The sequence below is a fragment of the Patiria miniata genome, unplaced genomic scaffold (assembly GCF_015706575.1).
Source record: "Patiria miniata isolate m_02_andy unplaced genomic scaffold, ASM1570657v1 HiC_scaffold_11, whole genome shotgun sequence".
In the NCBI taxonomy this organism is placed as follows: Eukaryota; Metazoa; Echinodermata; class Asteroidea; order Valvatida; family Asterinidae; genus Patiria; species Patiria miniata.
This window is the reverse complement of record NW_024037049.1, coordinates 1,575,484-1,581,483: the sequence shown is the minus strand read 5'-3', so window position 1 is coordinate 1,581,483 and position 6,000 is coordinate 1,575,484.

Genomic DNA, 6,000 nt, shown 5'->3' with positions numbered 1-6,000 from the left:
GTGCAGGCTCCTAAGCTGAGCGCTGTGTTTAGACGACTCGTGCGATCTGGATCTTTTCCGATGTGTTGGAGGGTAGCTAAAACCACTCCAAACCCTAAAGGATCGCATTCATCAAGCGTCTCCAACTATCGGCTGATATCCATCACACCAATACTTTCCGAAGTTTTTGAGCACCTGGGGCCATACATGTATTCATGAAACCTTACTAACTTAGCAGCCAACAAGGCCTTAGTAGAATACTAAAACGCCTAGTAGTCTACTATGGAGTTGACAACTAAATTGTTATTCATGAAACCTTACTAAGAACCTTACATACTAGGAGAATTTAGTTGCATATGCGAGTAACTGGAATTGGGTGTGTTTGGGTGGAGCAGGCATGTATGGAATGTGATGACAACAGATACAATAGTGTGACAGGTGTATTAGGCTAATCCATGTTGAGCACTTGCGTGGATTAGCAAAAAAAAAATACAAAGGCCTATAATTATGTTGTACAAAATGTACAGCGCGAGTCAAAAAAGAGGAACCCAAACCCCCAAAATTATTTTTCATATTTTAAAAATATGTAGCACCAAAAAAATAATGATTAGAAAGCCAATTTCATAAGGTACACTTAGATGAAACTAGAACGGCCGTGACTCGCTGTCGAAGGCGGGAAGGGAGGCGGGAAGGGAGGCTAAAGGTAGGGTTGGGGATGGGCATGATGGGGATCAGGATTCTCGTTGATGTGCCAAGGTGTAGGGGTCAGTTTTTAAATGTCAACATAAAAAGTCAACAGATGACCTAATAAATACATGTGTATATACCGGTAGGTTAGCCGTCACTGCGTTATGGGGAAGTTTTCCATTGTTAGGGTGATTAGGACCCAGTTGTGGAGCCTTTTTGCAGCCCCCCCCCCCCCCCCCCAGTGTCTTCGGGTCCCCATACTTGTATTATCATGGGAGAACTCTTGTGTACTCCCCACAAATGCAGAACAAGAATGGGTATACATAAAGATGTAGACACAGCATGTAGACACAGCTCCAACGAACTGTGGGCCATTGTCCGATATTATTTCTGCCGGCGCTCCGAACATGCCAAGTGTGCGGGATGTCACACCAGCTACTGTTGCGCTCTTGATATCTCGCAGCCTGTGGACGATTGAGAACTTCGAGATATAGTCGATGATCAGAAGAAAGTCATCTCCACCAATTTCAAACAGGTCGGTGCCTATCTTGGTCCATGGGCTGGATGGGATCTCATGGGGATGGAGGGGTTCCTTTTTCTGCTTTGGCTGGTTTTCTTGGCAGTATTCACATGCCCTCACAGCATTGTCGATGTCACGGCTGATGTTTGGCCAGTACACAGTTTCTCGAGCCAAACGTCGTGTTTTCTCGATTCCCATGTGTCCTGTGTGGAGCTGGGCCAGGATGTCTCGTCGTAGATCATCAGGGATTACCACTTGTTTCCCTTTGAAGATGACACCCCAAGATATTCCCAGTTTATCTCTGTAGGGCCAGTATGGCCTTAGATCTCTGGGTAGCTCCTTGATTTCGTCAGGCCAGCCGGCGTAGATAACTTTGGTTAGGGAACTCAGGGTTGGGTCACGCGCGGTATGCACCTGCAGTTGGGTCCGCTTAGTCTGGCCGAAGTGAAGGAGGTCGATGTGCTTGAGCTCTGGTCCGTCAATGACATCTATGCCACCGACCAGTCGATCAAGGTGTATGTATTCGTTCTTCTTCGGGTTTGGCAGTCTGCTCAAGGCGTTGGACAAGATCATTGTCGGTCCTGGCTTGTAGTGCACGGTGAAGTTATAGCCTTGCACTTTGTAACCTTGGTGGTGCACTAGATAGGGGCTTCCTCCAGATCATTTCTAGCGGCTTGTGATCTGAGTATACCACAAACTCCTTCCCGAAGAGGTAGTTGTGGAAACGGGCTATGCCAAACACCAGTGCCAGCATTTCCCTCTCTATGTTGGAGTAATTTTTCTGCGCCGGTGAGAGATTTTTGGATGCAAAGGCAATAGGCTTGCCATGTTGAGTGTTGAATCTGACTCCTTCAGATAGAGAGGGCGCCCTTCAATGTTTATGGTGTTGTATCAGCAGAAAGTTCCCTCGCCACTTGATGGCGCTGTTTATCTGTACCATCATGGCTGCTTTTGCCAATTTTTACCGAATAAGTTCCCAGATTACATCCGATCTAATCTCATTTTATAATCATTGACTGGGTAAGTTAGATTAACATAGAGTTATATGATAACGTAAAGATTCGCTTGTATCATATAGTATAAGTGATCTGTGTTGACATTCAGGGGAAATTTTGGGGATTTTCCATGGGATTATTTGTGTAACGTGGGCAATTAATATATTCCATCTTGACACACCCAATACCCATACCCAATTGTTTATGATCACGTTTATATTCTTGTTATTGTTAAAGGGAATATACATCATTTGCTTTTGCTGTAATTTTCAGAAATGGATGGAATTGGGGGGTTGGAAATATAAAGCAAATATAGTTACACTGACTTTTTGGAGGTTTTGGGTTCGAAAATGCTATAAAAACCAAGAAAAACGATCATTATCCTGTAGTCTGGTTCCCTGACTCCATATAAGAAGAAACAGAGCAGTTTACATACATTGGGGAATTGTAAGGTCAGGGAACCAGTCTAGCTGGCTCGTACCCGTTCATAGGTTTGTAATCGATTGCAAACAAGTGCAATGGTCAATTGGGGCCAGTATTTGAAAAAAAAGCCAGTTGTTTCCAACGCTGATCGGCCGATCAGCGTTGGAAATTGATACAAAAATACCACTTTTCTTGAAAATGACAGTATACCAGGTGCCATAATTTTACAGGATGCTTTAGACTGTCATTTACCAACATCCTGTTAAGGTATTTCGCAAAAACTTGGTAGTTTTATTTTTCGATGTTTGCAAATGTTGTATATTCCCTTTAAAGGGAAAATACAACATTTGCAAACATCAAAAAATAAAACTACCAAATCATTTTGAAATACCTTGCTGGACTGTTAGTGAATGACAGTGTAAAGCATCATGTAAAATCATGGCACCTGGTATACTGTCATTTTCAAGAAAAGTGGTATTTTTGTATCAATTTCCAACGCTGGTCGGCCGACCAGCGTTGGAAAAAACTGGCTTTTTTTCAAATACTGGCCCCAATTGATAATCGCACTTGTTTGCAATCGATTACACACCTATGAACGGGTACAAGCCAGCTAGACTGGTTCCCTGACCTTACAATTCCCCAATGTATGTAGACTGCTCTGTTTCTTCTTACATGGAGTCAGGGAACCAGACTTCAGGAAAATGATTGTTTTTCTTGGTTTTTATAGCATTTTCGAACCCAAAACCTCCAAAAAGTCAGTGTAACTATATTTGCTATATATTTCCAACCCCCCAATTCCATCCATTTCTGAAAATTACAGCAAAAGCAAATGATGTATATTCCCTTTAATGCATGTACAATGGTATTGTATTCTTGCAGCAGAAGCAGAAAGAGAAAGACAGAAAAGAAAGATCCAAATTCCAAAGAAAAGAGACGAAAGAACAAAGACCGAATCACAAGACAAACCAAGAACTGAGTCTCAAGCAGAATTTCTTTGTGTTCTTTATCGGCCAGCATAGATTTATTTGAATGAACAGTCTCTGAGATTTCCCGCCAACCAGTAGCTCTGTTTGAGCCCAACACAGTCCCCACATTGAGTGAGGCATGCTCCCAGCCCTTTCTGAGAAGCGTCGACCTCAAGTACCGTTGGCATCTCAGGGTTGTAGTACTGAAGTCATGCGTCCGCTGTGATCGACAGCTTCAGTGCCTCAAACGCTGCTTGGTGGTCCTCCTGCCAGACAAAAGGGATATTTTTCTGGAGAAGATCTCGGAGGATCGCTGCCTTGTCTGCGAGGTTGGGAATATACGCAGACACATACATGTAGGTGATGAGACCAAGGAATTTTTGGAGGTCTTCCTTGTCCTGGGGGTGGGGAGGTTGTGTATGTCCTCAACCCGCCCTGGGTCTGGCTGTACCCCGACGTCAGAATATATGGACCCGAAGAAATTGATCTTCTTTGTCTTGATCCTGCATTTGGTGCTGTTGAATACAAAACCCTCACGTCCGGCAACCTGGAACAGGTTCCTAAGGTTGGCGTCGTGTTCCTTGTCCGTGCGGCCGTAAACGACTATGTCGTCGGCTATACAGACACATCCTGGAACTTGGTCAACTATCTCGTCCATGCACTGCTGGAATATATCCTGGCTGATGGTGAGGCCAAATGGTAGACGCTGGAAGCAATACTGTCCGAACGGCGTCCAGAAGGTGGTGAGCTCCTGGGACTTCTCATTGAGGTGAACAGCCCAGTAGTCGGCCTTCGCATCGAGTTTAGAGAAGACTCTGGCTTGGGAAAACTCTGGGTTGAGTTCCTCCAGCGTAGGGATTTTGTGGGGGCACCTGCGCGGGCTTTGGTTGAGACGCTCGGGGTCAAGGCAAACACGAATGGAACCATCTTGCTTGAGGCTCGTGGTGATCGAACTGCACCAGTCTGTGTAATACGCCACTCTCCTGATTACCCCCAGCGCCTCCATCTTGTCAATTTCCACTTTGGTTTGAGGTGCACACTGTATTTTCTGGGTGGGTCAGTATGGGGCAACGCGTCTTCTTTGAGGTGCAATGTTGCCCTTCGTTTGAAACTTCCAATGGTGTCAAACTGATCTGGGTACGCCTCCAACAGCAGCTCAATGGATTGTATTGACGTCAGTCTGGCAGCATGTATCGTCACGACTCCCATGTCACGGCACATGGGCAGACCTACAATCACTTGGCCTGTGACGTCAACAACGTAGAATCTGTTTTCTGACCATGCAGGATCTTCGTATCTGCAGAGCAAATCGATGCTGCCCAGACAGGGTATCGGTGTTCCATTATATGCAGTTAGCTTGGTTGTCACTGGTTAGACTTGGGATCTCCAAGTGTCTCCATACATCTGTCGTATGGTTCTGAGTGGGAGTGTGTTACCTCCAGCTCCGGTGTCTATCTTGGCTTTAAGGCGGTGCTTGCCTTCAAGGTCAGGGCAAACCACTTCAAGCTCTCTGTAGGCTTCGTTATCCGTGTTATTGTTATTCTTGTGGAAGTCTGGGACAGTGACAATGTGGAACACTTCCTCGTACGCATTGTCCGTGTATTCTAACTGATGGACATCTGTCTCCTGCTCAGTAGTGTTTGGTGTCGAAGATTCATCCTTCCTCGGCCCTTGGATTTTCGTTGTTGGGGCCTTCTATCTCTGGAGGGACTGCATCTTCTCCCTGGTGACTTGGATCCTCTGCGTTGTCTACTTTTAGCTCTCGTTTTTCTGCAACACTTAGACCAGTGCCCTTTCGCTCCACAGGTCTTGCAGGTATCATGGTACGTGGGGCACCGTCTGGGTGGGTGTGATAACCCACAGTTTCGACAAGCTCGACTATTGGACTATATGGCGTTCACTGACGCCCCACTCGTCTCCATGGACTGTAAACTTTGCTTGCTGGCGACGATGGCTTCATACTTCCGCACTTCGACAAGCATTTCGTCAATGCTGTAGCCAATGGGTCTGTCTAGCAGATCCTTTTTAAAGGACTCGGAGGGTGTAGAGGCTATCACCAGTTCCACTCCTCGTTCAGTGAGTTCCTCCACAATAAATTGACATTCAACAGCCTTCACTCGGCACCTGTTGACGAACTCATCGAGGTGTTCCTTGGGCTTTGCCGGTAACGCATCAGTTCCAAGCGGTGGATCCTGAAGTTTAGCTTCACCTTGAGTTGTTTTTCAAACAAATCCCACAGCTTGGATGGGTCACGCTGCTCTTCTTTAGCCAGGCTGGAGGCATTGATTTTCCTAAGACCCTCTTTTCCGACAGCTATCTTGATTTTGACTGCTTGTTTGGCTGGGTCTGTGATGTCTTGGTCGGCAAGACACAATTCGATTCTCTGTCGGAAAATCTTAAACTCTTCTGCCAGATCACTGGCATCCCACTG